General features: G+C 46.9%; 2 non-coding genes across 2 annotated transcripts; both read left to right on the plus strand.

Moving 5' to 3' along the window:
• Window positions 1-2,114: 2,114 nt before the first annotated feature.
• On the plus strand, window positions 2,115-2,233 carry LOC136876611 (5S ribosomal RNA). The gene has a single exon (XR_010860641.1). It is a non-coding gene; the product is annotated as a 5S ribosomal RNA (ribosomal RNA).
• An 8,935-nt stretch (window positions 2,234-11,168) lies between these two features.
• Window positions 11,169-11,287, plus strand: LOC136876610 (5S ribosomal RNA). The gene has a single exon (XR_010860640.1). It is a non-coding gene; the product is annotated as a 5S ribosomal RNA (ribosomal RNA).
• Window positions 11,288-14,441: the final 3,154 nt, after the last annotated feature.

Genomic DNA, 14,441 nt, shown 5'->3' on the forward strand with positions numbered 1-14,441 from the left:
GCCAACCTTGTACGCCCTATATGTGAACGATCTCCCCAAGGTAGCAGGTATAGAAATTCAACAATACGCTGATGACATTGCAGTTTATACCGCTCAGCGAAGATATTGTGATGCCACGGCGAAAATGCAAGCCTGGATCAACCAATTTCTATCCTGGTGTACCAAGAACAAGGTCAAAATTAATCCGGAAAAAACCCAGGCGATCCTCTTTTCGAAGCGGCGTCCGAGGTTTTGTCATCTTAAAATCCGGCGTACTGAGCTGCCATGGTTGACCCGTGTCAAGTACCTTGGTATGATCCTGGACAAAGCCTTAACCTGGAGATGGAATGTGGACCAGGCATTACAGCGAGCCAACGCCAGAACGGTAGCATTGCGCCCTCTGCTACTGAATAGGCACCTTGGGGGATGTATCAAGAGGTCTTTGTACCTTGCGTGCATTCGCCCCATCTTTCTCTACGGCTGTGAGGCCTGGTGCTACATGGCCAAGACGCACATTCGGCGACTCCAGGTGTTCCAGAACAAGGTACTGCGGCGCATGACCGGTTCACCATGGTACACCTCTAACTTAAGGATTCGGCAGAATCTTCAACTACCCACTGTTCAGCAACAGATTTTCAAGCAGGTTAGGATGACAAGATCTCGGATCACCCTGGCGCAATCGAATGATACGGGGATTTCCTTGCTAAAACGGGTCATCAGGACCAAGAAGCCAACCACACGTTACCGCCACCGCGGCCCTTGGCTCCTGTACTCCAAATTGTAGTTTCGGCCTTTTCCAAATTTTTGACAACGTTGTTCAGGTAATCACTAAAAGGTACTAAATTCTGTTTCAATAAGACTGACCCTCTTCCTAGTTGACATCATGTTATGGCCCAGCGATGAGGGGGTTTCAATTCTGCCCCACCTTCTCCGGTGGGAAAGAGTGATTTTTCCCCCGCCAGTGTAGGTAACTCGCGACTTTTTCTGACTCATCAGGTAACCAAGGAAACAGATGAGTAAGAGGGCATATTTTTTTTTTTCGCCCTGGGGCTCCCATATACTTGATCTCACTAGAAAAAAAAAAAAAAAAAAAAAGGGATTCTCAGTAGCTACACGAGACAACCATGCCTCCTAAGACTAGCGGAAAGGCCGCCAAGAAAGCCGGCAAGGCCCAGAAGAACATCTCCAAGGGAGATAAGAAGAAGAAGCGCAAGAGGAAGGAGAGCTACGCCATCTACATCTACAAAGTACTTAAACAGGTACACCCTGATACTGGCATCTCCAGCAAGGCGATGAGCATCATGAACAGCTTCGTCAACGACATCTTCGAGCGTATCGCCGCGGAGGCTTCCCGTCTGGCCCACTACAACAAGCGCTCCACCATCACTAGTCGGGAGATCCAGACTGCCGTCCGTCTCTTGCTGCCCGGAGAGCTGGCCAAGCACGCCGTCAGCGAGGGCACCAAGGCAGTCACCAAATACACCAGCTCCAAGTAAGGAGCTACAGGGAATAACCACCCTTCTTAAGAAACGGCCCTTTTCAGGGCCACCACACCTTTAAAAAAAAGAGCAGTTGTGTTAGCCTCTTACCCTTAAGCAAACCAAAGGCAAGTGAAAAGGGGGACATCACATCAAAGTGGTTAGCATTGTTACTTTAAGGTCAAAAGAAATTGGAAAACCTCATAATAATAATAATAATAATAATAATAATAATAATAATAATAATAATAATAATCGTCGTCGTTAACACCATCATAGCCGGACGGATTATTCAGTCCTTTTGCCGCTTGAAACGACAATCGCACCGCCGTCAACAACAACAACAACAACTACTACTACTACTACTACTACCACGGGGCCCTGGGTCTTTCTTTCTTTCTTTTCTTTCTTGAGGAGATTGGTTGGGATTGAATGTAGGCCCTGGGTCGAGTTGGGGTTAGGTTACGACGAAGTGAGGTTAAAACTACTCGGGTTAGGTTCCGCCGCGCCCCGCCGCGCGCGCTCAGTACCGCCCTCGTACGCTCCTCCATCGCGATCTCCGAGCAAAGTCTCGTCTCGACAACGCGCCCGCCCACCTCCAAAGAATAAATAACCGTTGCCTTCTGTACACATGCATCAATGAAGACTTCCTTTCTCGCCAACGGCCATACCATGTTGAATACACCGGTTCTCGTCCGATCACCGCAGTTAAGCAACATTGGGCGTGGTCAGTACTTGGATGGGTGACCGCTTGGGAACACCACGTGCCGTTGGCTCAATTCCCTTTTTACCTACTATTCTGATCTCTAAATAACCCTTTATCATCAACTTTAGCCTTACGGCTGCACAAATGTCGAAATTGATCGATTTTTGTTACATGTGAAACTAACCAGATGTTCTTAACTTTCCAACATGATTCAAGTTTATTGTAGATACTTAACTTCCTCCGAGGTGCCCGCCTAACCTGACCTGATGATGATGATGATGATGATGATGATGATGATGATGATTATGCGAGAGAGAGAGAGAGAGAGAGAGAGAGAGAGAGAGAGAGTGTGTGTGTGTGTGTGTGTGTGTGTGTGTGTGTGTGTGTGTGTGTGTGCTGTTATTTTTCTTTTAGGTTAGTGCAGCATAGTGTGCCCTGTCTGTAGGCGGCCCCTCACGGATTCTTAACTCTTCATTCTACTACGTCCTATTTCGCGTAAGATTACAGGTAAGAAGGGTAATCAGTGCCAGGGCGGAACGTGGGTTCGAATCTCCCTGCCCGCCAAGAAAATCGCGAGGAAGATGGTTTCCAAACAACGTCATCGACACTGTCGTGATAACAATGAAAGCCGTGTCCTAGCAACCGCACGCCGCATGTAGCAGCCCTTCAAAGAGGCGAAAAATGATTTCATTTTATGTTCTTTCAGGTAAGATAAGATACTATCGCTGACCCGTTGATATAACGACGACGTTCGGTAATAAGTTGCAAGTCTGTTGTGCGCTATTCTCTGCAGGTAACTGGGCGTCTCTCATAAGCTTGCTTACGAACGATGATGTACTAGTGCAGGAGAGTGACCCTTGTGCGCGTGTTCCGACAAATCGTAGCATTGACTCCCAGGACTTTGCATTTCTACCTAAGATGAGACGGTTTCCTAATAAGACTGAGAAAGTAACGTTTTCGACGACAAGTGTTAGTTGAAAGTGTCGTGACGTTTTAGGTTAGGTGACGTGAGGAAAGTGCTCGATTTCAGTAGCCTGCACGTCGGCTGACCGACCTTTCGGCAAGTGATGAATTCCATAGAACTAACCTCAACTCCCCATATCATTACCGTTACCGTCCTGGATTTAAATAGGCCATTCTGAGCTCAACTTGGCGAGTTCGATTCCGGTTCACTCCCTTGGTATTTGAATGGCCAAACACGTCGGCCTAATGCCTGTAGATTTACGGGCACGTAAAATAGAAGAACTCCTGCGGGACAAAATTTCGCCTCAGCGGCGTCTCCGGAAACGGTAAATAGTAGTTAGTGGGGCGTAAAGTAAATAACATTTTTCACTACCTACCACTACTACTTCCTGTTAGGCCGGTACGGATTTTTCGTACTTCGGCAATAATACGTCCATTTGCCCAGCACCTGAACACTGCGTACCTGTACGTCCTACTTTTTCCTCCTTACCTTAGTACTACCGGTTAGAATTCAAAGAATAGGGAGGTTAGGTATCCTGCGTCTAACACGGTCGCCCTTTCACTGCTACCCGGGTCCTATATCCTCTTTTCTGCTGAAGACAAACACCTCAACTTCTCTTCTTAATGTTAATAACTACAATCATCATCTTCATTACCTGATTGCTTTCACGAGTTCGCAGGAATTGATAGGCCTAGAATGGAGACCCTGTTCTAAGACATGATTGCAGCGAACCGAGCAAAAGGGGCATAAACTGATCGTGGATCTGCTAACTTCAAGCTAAATTACGCACACTTTTATCATCACCAGTCTTGAAAACTGGGAGGGAGGCCTGCATCTTCTCATTACAGGGTAGATGCTAGATATTTCGGGTGCAATATACTGCAGGTTAGGCTTGGATCACCTAAACTAATTAAGAAAAAATAAAAATCTTGAGGTACCGTACCGGTACTGGTCTGGTCTAGTCATACGAAGAGTAACCCTAGCGCAGCTGGCCTAAAAATCATCAGGTCCCTTTACGCATATCCTCCCATGAATGTAAATGACTCGGTATCCCTCATTACGGTACTTCAATTGATATTTGAGGGAAGAGGACTCTTAAACCTCCTGTTTTCTTCACAGGGTATTCTTTTACAGCACAAACTTGAGTAGTAGTAGTAGTAGTAGTAGTAGTAGTAGTAGTAGTAGTAGAAGAAGAAGAAGAAGGAAGGAAGGAAGGAAGGAAGGAAGGAAGGAAGGAAGGTTGTAGTCAGGAAGGGCATCCAGCCGTATAATCACACCGAATCCACATGGCGAGAGAAGTTGTGTTAACCGTGCATCTACCCTGTGTTAGATCCTTCCTTCCTTCCTTCCTTCCTTCCTTCCTTCCTTCCTGATTTCCATCTGCAAGTAAGAATTGAACGTCCAACGTGTTAACCCAACACGTATTCCTGCAATTCCCGGCGTCGTTCGGACCAGGAGAAAGAAAGAAAGAAAGAAAGAAAGAAAGAAAGAAAGAAAGAAAAAGTTCCTTACACGTCGAAAGGGACATAGCATTCTCGCGGTTTCGCACTTTACTGACCTTATTCTTTTTTGAGGTTAGGTATGCCGCTGTACTTGTAAGTCAAAGAAGTAATTGCGTAGCCTTTTTGTAATTACATTCGACGTAACCTCAAACTTTAATACTATTATTTGAAGTCAGTTCACGCGATCGTCTTCGTTCTATGCTGCTAATAGTGTGATCGATTCTCGCCGCAGCCAGTAGGTTATTTTAAGGAGGCATACTCTCACTTAATGGCAGCTTTGAAACCAAAGGTCGGTTACGAAAGTTAGGTAAAAGTCGTCGTCGTCGACATAGTAGTAGCGGTAGTTGTTTTTTTTTTTTAATAGCCTTAGCCTACTGTTGTTGTTTGTTGTTTGAGTCACCAGTCCGTAGACTGGTTTGATGCAGCCCTCCACGCCACCCTATCCTGTGCCAACCTTTTCGTTTCTATGTAACTATTGCATCCTACATGTGCTTGTCATGTCCGTACCTTGGTCTACCCCTACAGTTCTTACCGCCTACACATCGTTCTAAAACCAACTGAATAAGTCCTGGGTGTCTTAAGATGGGTCCTATCATTGTATCTCTTGTTCTCATCCAATTTTTTCTGAAGTTGTTCTCTGTAGGCAGCTCCCTCGGAAGCTTCTGTCTACCTCAAGCTGTCCAACTTGAGGGAGGACGCGATCGGCTGTAATATTGGAACAATTAGTAATACCGCCTGGTGTAGATATACTATATATGGGCTTCTTTTCGATTGTGAATAGGCCTAGAGATATTCGGTCCTGGCTTTGTTGCCCGGGGTAGGCGGGACGTTTCTACCAGGCTGTGCTTCCCTCCTACAGGTCAGGGACAAAGTCTTTCGTGAGACTTAACCGGCTGTCTTCCGGTCTGGGCCTTAAGGTACGCCCTGAAATACACCTAGACGTTCTAGGATTCCTCTTTAACTAGGCTTCTCTTCTCTTCCCTTACAAGGGCCTTAAAACAGCAGGAAGTGAGAGAGGGTACCTGACCGTGAGGCAAGTGCCTATGGCCCTAAATACTGCGACTAAAATGAACTTAAAGAGCTAGCAAGAGACCTGGAATCTGACAAGTCGTGGAAACTAGTCCCTAATTTATATGTTTCCTTCTTTATGCCCTTTTATGCAATGCTATTAGAGGCAGATTACGGTGGGTCTCCTTGCTACTGCAGAAATCCACCTGAAGGCCGAACGTCCCTTGCTCTCATTCGAAAGTGGCTAGAGTCCACAAACAGTTCTCTGCCTTGGCAGCTAGAGGAAGGATGGGACTTCCTTCAGGTAAGCGGTGGTCGCTCCCGGGGGCGTCGCGACGACGGCGGCTGCCCCTAAATGTCGGCATGGAGAGGGAGCTGAGGAAATGCTGTCCATGGAACACACCTGCGCCAGGACGCCCTGAACAAGGCGGGCAGCACTTCTTTCATTTGAGGAGCAGCATTAATCCTTTGGCTATCCCTTCCTACCTTGAACTGAACCTTCCGCCGCCCCCACGGGACGCAGGGTGCACGAGAAAGGAGCTAGGAAGCACGTCCCCAACTTATCGCCGCGCAGCCCACCCGACAGCTAGCCACTGCTGTTTCCTGCGCGGTCCGAGTAGCCTGATACACTCCGCCATTTTCAGGGAAAATTTAACACATTCGCACCGTGACCATGGCTGACACAGCAACAGCATCGGCAGCATCTGCACCCGCCTCGGCTCCGGCCCAGGCGTCGCCCAAGAAGAACAAGGCTTCCGCATCCAAGAAACCTCGCACCAAGCCTGCCCATCCGAAAACCTCCGAGATGGTGGGCAGTGCCATCAAGAGCCTCAAGGAGCGAGGTGGATCTTCTCTCCAAGCTATCAAGAAGTACATCTCTGCCAACTACAAGGTGGACTCTGAGAAGCTGGCGCCATTCATCAAGAAGTACCTGAAATCTGCTGTGGCTTCCGGAGAGCTGGTCCAGACCAAGGGGAAGGGAGCTTCAGGTTCCTTCAAACTCGCCTCAGCTGCCAAGCCGGAGAAGGCCAGCGCAGCCCCTGTCAAGCGGTCCGCCGCCCCCAAGGAGAAGCGCATCCCCAAGGCGAAGAAGGCTGGTGGAGCCAAGGCTGCAGCCAAGAAAGCCATTTCCAAAAAGCCTGCTGAGAAGAAGAAGGCAGCTCCTGCTCCCAAACCAAAGCAGAAGGCTCCTTCCAAGGCTAAGAAGGCCGCCAAGGTGCCCACTAAGAAACCTAAGGCACCTAAGCCTAAAAAGGCTGCTAAGCCCAAGGCCTCGCCTAAAAAGGCACCAGCTAAAAGGAAGTGAGGTCATTTCATGATCTTGCTTCCTTCCACCCGCACCTCTTGCTCCCGTGGGAGCAGAGGAAAAACGGCCCTTATCAGGGCCATCACCTTCTTTCTAAAAGAGCCTATGAAGTCTTGAGCGTGAAACCTGGCCCCCCCTCCTACCTTTGTCTCGTAAAGGGGCAAGTCTGCATAAGTGCCCCGCTACTCTGTTGTTGTTTTTATTATTATTATTATTATTATTATTATTATCATCATCATCATCATCATCATCATTATTTAGTGTTTTCTTTACTGTTATTGCACTTGGAGTTTTCCTTAATCCCCTTGGCACAACAACTGCAACAACCACCTTCAAGATTTATATACTTTGTTATTATTATTATTATTATTATTATTATTATTATTATTATTATTATTATCACCACCTTTATTATTCACTATTTTCTTTACTGTGATTGCTCTAGGACTCTTCCCATCGACCCCTGGAATTAAAAAAAAAAAAAACTACAACCACCGCCTTCAAGATGTATATACTTTGTCATTATTATTATTATTATTATTATTATTATTATTATTATTATTATTATTCAGTTTTTTCTTTACTGTGATTGCACTTGGAATGTTCACATCATCCCCTGGAAACAACAACAACAACCACCACCACCATCATCATCAAGATTTATATTATTATTATTTATTTATTTTTAAAAAATATTTTAATTCACTGCCCGTGCTAGCTCAGAGACTACGACTGCTCTTTCTGGGATATTTTGGTGGCCCTGAAAAGGGCCGTTTGGTGAAAGGTCCAGCGTTAAGCAAGCTCCGGACTTAGGCACGCTCCCCTCGGATGCGGCGGGCGAGCTGGATGTCCTTCGGCATGATGGTGACACGCTTGGCATGGATGGCACACAAGTTGGTGTCTTCGAAAAGACCCACCAGGTAGGCTTCGCTGGCCTCCTGCAAGGCCATGACGGCCGAGCTCTGGAAGCGCAGGTCGGTCTTGAAGTCCTGAGCTATTTCTCTCACGAGCCGCTGGAAAGGCAGCTTGCGGATGAGCAGCTCGGTGCTCTTCTGGTAGCGCCTGATCTCACGGAGGGCCACGGTACCGGGTCTGTACCGATGAGGCTTCTTCACTCCACCCGTGGCAGGCGCGCTCTTACGGGCAGCCTTGGTTGCCAGCTGCTTGCGGGGGGCCTTGCCTCCGGTGGATTTACGTGCAGTCTGCTTCGTCCGGGCCATGACGTACGGTACTCACTGTCGACACGCTGCAGGGAGAATAAAAGAGCTTGCTCCCGCTCGCCTTGTTTTATTCCTTCGCTTCCCCCTCCCTGTGCTGCAGCAGCGCTGCCATTCGCTAGCCAGTTGCCGACGTCACCGGGGCCAGGCTCGTTCAACAAAAGCACAAGCAAAAGCGGGGCCTGGCACATTCGAGCTCTGAACTCGCTGTTGTACTGATCTACCATGACCGGACGAGGCAAGGGAGGAAAGGGACTCGGCAAAGGAGGCGCCAAGCGTCACAGGAAGGTGCTCCGAGACAACATCCAGGGCATCACCAAGCCTGCCATCAGACGTCTCGCCCGCAGAGGTGGGGTCAAGCGTATCTCGGGCCTAATCTACGAGGAGACTCGTGGCGTGCTCAAGGTTTTCCTGGAGAACGTCATCCGGGATGCCGTAACATACACCGAGCACGCCAAGAGGAAGACCGTGACCGCCATGGACGTAGTGTACGCCCTCAAGAGACAGGGACGTACCCTTTACGGTTTCGGCGGTTAGATCTCTTCCGAGCGTGCTCCCGGCAGGGGGCATGCAGTGTTTAAAAAAAACGGCCCTTTTCAGGGCCACCACTTACCTCTCAAAAGAGCTCTGTGTCCCGTGTCCAGTACTCCTCTAGCATTGCTTGTGCAGCACTTCTTCCTAGGAGGTACTGTACTGTACTGTACTGTACAGTACACTTCTCCTCGAGCCCTGCAGAGAAGAAAATATGCCCTCAACGTTAGTAATGAAGTCTAGTCTGAAGTTTATTTTTAATGGACACTAGATATCTGTATCTGATCCTCTTTCTTTCTTTCTTTCTTTCATTCAGAAACTAATCACTTGGCTTCTTTCTAAATAAATAAATAAATAAATAAATAAATAAATAAATAAATAAATAAATAAATAAATAAATGCTAAAACGTGCCTATTCCTCTGGTTCATTCTACTCTGATAACCTACTCCAGTTTTGAAGGTTATACCGTAAACTGGTATTCTTATGCAACCTTCCTTCCTTCCTTCCTTCCTTCCTTCCTTCCTTCCTTCCTTCCTTCCTTCCTTCCTTCCTTCCTTCAATTAATGAACTGTGTAATATATCATTAAGTTGGCTAGGCTATTTTCTGTCCTAAACACTAAATTCCAGCATCTGTTGCTACTGAAGGGACACTAAACACAATTCTTCTCTTTGCTGTTGTTGTAGTTGTTGTTGTTCTTGGTTTCACTATTATTATTATTATTATTATTATTAGAGACCTGTATGTACTGTACTGTACTGCTCTTTCTCTTTTGACACCTCCTTTACTACTGAGCAATAAAGCCTGACAAGCAACTCTTTCCTTAACCAGCTGGTGGCCCTGAAAAGGGCCGTTTTTTAAATTTTTGCCTGGGAAACCAAGGCTAAGGCAATTAAGCCTTCTTCTCGGTCTTCTTGGGCAGGAGCACTGCCTGAATATTGGGCAGCACACCTCCCTGGGCAATGGTCACACCAGACAGGAGTTTGTTTAACTCCTCATCATTACGTATGGCCAACTGCAAGTGACGGGGGATGATCCTCGTCTTCTTGTTGTCACGGGCTGCATTGCCTGCCAACTCAAGAACTTCAGCAGCCAGGTACTCCATGACCGCAGCCAGGTACACGGGGGCACCAGCACCCACTCGCTCTGCATAGTTTCCCTTGCGGAGGAGACGGTGGATACGCCCGACAGGAAACTGCAGGCCTGCACGGCTGGAACGGCTTTTGGACTTGCCCTTAACTTTTCCTCCCTTGCCTCGTCCTGACATGATGCTCTGCTAGTCTGCTTCGCACCAAATGGTATTTTGCAGCCTTGTGACCACCAGTTTTGTACTCTGGCAGGTTACGCGAGGCAGCGAGCCAGCCAATGAGGCTGCAGCTAGTTCGCCCCCATTGGCTAGTACGACACAGGCGTTTTCTTTCAAATACACGCTGAAACCGGGATTCTCAGTAGCTACACGAGACAACCATGCCTCCTAAGACTAGCGGAAAGGCCGCCAAGAAAGCCGGCAAGGCCCAGAAGAACATCTCCAAGGGAGATAAGAAGAAGAAGCGCAAGAGGAAGGAGAGCTACGCCATCTACATCTACAAAGTACTTAAACAGGTACACCCTGATACTGGCATCTCCAGCAAGGCGATGAGCATCATGAACAGCTTCGTCAACGACATCTTCGAGCGTATCGCCGCGGAGGCTTCCCGTCTGGCCCACTACAACAAGCGCTCCACCATCACTAGTCGGGAGATCCAGACTGCCGTCCGTCTCTTGCTGCCCGGAGAGCTGGCCAAGCACGCCGTCAGCGAGGGCACCAAGGCAGTCACCAAATACACCAGCTCCAAGTAAGGAGCTACAGGGAATAACCACCCTTCTTAAGAAACGGCCCTTTTCAGGGCCACCACACCTTTAAAAAAAAGAGCAGTTGTGTTAGCCTCTTACCCTTAAGCAAACCAAAGGCAAGTGAAAAGGGGGACATCACATCAAAGTGGTTAGCATTGTTACTTTAAGGTCAAAAGAAATTGGAAAACCTCATAATAATAATAATAATAATAATAATAATAATAATAATAATAATAATAATAATCGTCGTCGTTAACACCATCATAGCCGGACGGATTATTCAGTCCTTTTGCCGCTTGAAACGACAATCGCACCGCCGTCAACAACAACAACAACAACTACTACTACTACTACTACTACCACGGGGCCCTGGGTCTTTCTTTCTTTCTTTTCTTTCTTGAGGAGATTGGTTGGGATTGAATGTAGGCCCTGGGTCGAGTTGGGGTTAGGTTACGACGAAGTGAGGTTAAAACTACTCGGGTTAGGTTCCGCCGCGCCCCGCCGCGCGCGCTCAGTACCGCCCTCGTACGCTCCTCCATCGCGATCTCCGAGCAAAGTCTCGTCTCGACAACGCGCCCGCCCACCTCCAAAGAATAAATAACCGTTGCCTTCTGTACACATGCATCAATGAAGACTTCCTTTCTCGCCAACGGCCATACCATGTTGAATACACCGGTTCTCGTCCGATCACCGCAGTTAAGCAACATTGGGCGTGGTCAGTACTTGGATGGGTGACCGCTTGGGAACACCACGTGCCGTTGGCTCAATTCCCTTTTTACCTACTATTCTGATCTCTAAATAACCCTTTATCATCAACTTTAGCCTTACGGCTGCACAAATGTCGAAATTGATCGATTTTTGTTACATGTGAAACTAACCAGATGTTCTTAACTTTCCAACATGATTCAAGTTTATTGTAGATACTTAACTTCCTCCGAGGTGCCCGCCTAACCTGACCTGATGATGATGATGATGATGATGATGATGATGATGATGATTATGCGAGAGAGAGAGAGAGAGAGAGAGAGAGAGAGAGAGAGAGTGTGTGTGTGTGTGTGTGTGTGTGTGTGTGTGTGTGTGTGTGTGTGTGTGCTGTTATTTTTCTTTTAGGTTAGTGCAGCATAGTGTGCCCTGTCTGTAGGCGGCCCCTCACGGATTCTTAACTCTTCATTCTACTACGTCCTATTTCGCGTAAGATTACAGGTAAGAAGGGTAATCAGTGCCAGGGCGGAACGTGGGTTCGAATCTCCCTGCCCGCCAAGAAAATCGCGAGGAAGATGGTTTCCAAACAACGTCATCGACACTGTCGTGATAACAATGAAAGCCGTGTCCTAGCAACCGCACGCCGCATGTAGCAGCCCTTCAAAGAGGCGAAAAATGATTTCATTTTATGTTCTTTCAGGTAAGATAAGATACTATCGCTGACCCGTTGATATAACGACGACGTTCGGTAATAAGTTGCAAGTCTGTTGTGCGCTATTCTCTGCAGGTAACTGGGCGTCTCTCATAAGCTTGCTTACGAACGATGATGTACTAGTGCAGGAGAGTGACCCTTGTGCGCGTGTTCCGACAAATCGTAGCATTGACTCCCAGGACTTTGCATTTCTACCTAAGATGAGACGGTTTCCTAATAAGACTGAGAAAGTAACGTTTTCGACGACAAGTGTTAGTTGAAAGTGTCGTGACGTTTTAGGTTAGGTGACGTGAGGAAAGTGCTCGATTTCAGTAGCCTGCACGTCGGCTGACCGACCTTTCGGCAAGTGATGAATTCCATAGAACTAACCTCAACTCCCCATATCATTACCGTTACCGTCCTGGATTTAAATAGGCCATTCTGAGCTCAACTTGGCGAGTTCGATTCCGGTTCACTCCCTTGGTATTTGAATGGCCAAACACGTCGGCCTAATGCCTGTAGATTTACGGGCACGTAAAATAGAAGAACTCCTGCGGGACAAAATTTCGCCTCAGCGGCGTCTCCGGAAACGGTAAATAGTAGTTAGTGGGGCGTAAAGTAAATAACATTTTTCACTACCTACCACTACTACTTCCTGTTAGGCCGGTACGGATTTTTCGTACTTCGGCAATAATACGTCCATTTGCCCAGCACCTGAACACTGCGTACCTGTACGTCCTACTTTTTCCTCCTTACCTTAGTACTACCGGTTAGAATTCAAAGAATAGGGAGGTTAGGTATCCTGCGTCTAACACGGTCGCCCTTTCACTGCTACCCGGGTCCTATATCCTCTTTTCTGCTGAAGACAAACACCTCAACTTCTCTTCTTAATGTTAATAACTACAATCATCATCTTCATTACCTGATTGCTTTCACGAGTTCGCAGGAATTGATAGGCCTAGAATGGAGACCCTGTTCTAAGACATGATTGCAGCGAACCGAGCAAAAGGGGCATAAACTGATCGTGGATCTGCTAACTTCAAGCTAAATTACGCACACTTTTATCATCACCAGTCTTGAAAACTGGGAGGGAGGCCTGCATCTTCTCATTACAGGGTAGATGCTAGATATTTCGGGTGCAATATACTGCAGGTTAGGCTTGGATCACCTAAACTAATTAAGAAAAAATAAAAATCTTGAGGTACCGTACCGGTACTGGTCTGGTCTAGTCATACGAAGAGTAACCCTAGCGCAGCTGGCCTAAAAATCATCAGGTCCCTTTACGCATATCCTCCCATGAATGTAAATGACTCGGTATCCCTCATTACGGTACTTCAATTGATATTTGAGGGAAGAGGACTCTTAAACCTCCTGTTTTCTTCACAGGGTATTCTTTTACAGCACAAACTTGAGTAGTAGTAGTAGTAGTAGTAGTAGTAGTAGTAGTAGTAGTAGAAGAAGAAGAAGAAGGAAGGAAGGAAGGAAGGAAGGAAGGAAGGAAGGAAGGTTGTAGTCAGGAAGGGCATCCAGCCGTATAATCACACCGAATCCACATGGCGAGAGAAGTTGTGTTAACCGTGCATCTACCCTGTGTTAGATCCTTCCTTCCTTCCTTCCTTCCTTCCTTCCTTCCTTCCTGATTTCCATCTGCAAGTAAGAATTGAACGTCCAACGTGTTAACCCAACACGTATTCCTGCAATTCCCGGCGTCGTTCGGACCAGGAGAAAGAAAGAAAGAAAGAAAGAAAGAAAGAAAGAAAGAAAGAAAAAGTTCCTTACACGTCGAAAGGGACATAGCATTCTCGCGGTTTCGCACTTTACTGACCTTATTCTTTTTTGAGGTTAGGTATGCCGCTGTACTTGTAAGTCAAAGAAGTAATTGCGTAGCCTTTTTGTAATTACATTCGACGTAACCTCAAACTTTAATACTATTATTTGAAGTCAGTTCACGCGATCGTCTTCGTTCTATGCTGCTAATAGTGTGATCGATTCTCGCCGCAGCCAGTAGGTTATTTTAAGGAGGCATACTCTCACTTAATGGCAGCTTTGAAACCAAAGGTCGGTTACGAAAGTTAGGTAAAAGTCGTCGTCGTCGACATAGTAGTAGCGGTAGTTGTTTTTTTTTTTTAATAGCCTTAGCCTACTGTTGTTGTTTGTTGTTTGAGTCACCAGTCCGTAGACTGGTTTGATGCAGCCCTCCACGCCACCCTATCCTGTGCCAACCTTTTCGTTTCTATGTAACTATTGCATCCTACATGTGCTTGTCATGTCCGTACCTTGGTCTACCCCTACAGTTCTTACCGCCTACACATCGTTCTAAAACCAACTGAATAAGTCCTGGGTGTCTTAAGATGGGTCCTATCATTGTATCTCTTGTTCTCATCCAATTTTTTCTGAAGTTGTTCTCTGTAGGCAGCTCCCTCGGAAGCTTCTGTCTACCTCAAGCTGTCCAACTTGAGGGAGGACGCGATCGGCTGTAATATTGGAACAATTAGTAATACCGCCTGGTGTAGATATACTATATA

The sequence above is a fragment of the Anabrus simplex genome, chromosome 6 (assembly GCF_040414725.1).
Source record: "Anabrus simplex isolate iqAnaSimp1 chromosome 6, ASM4041472v1, whole genome shotgun sequence".
Lineage (NCBI taxonomy): Eukaryota > Metazoa > Arthropoda > Insecta > Orthoptera > Tettigoniidae > Anabrus > Anabrus simplex.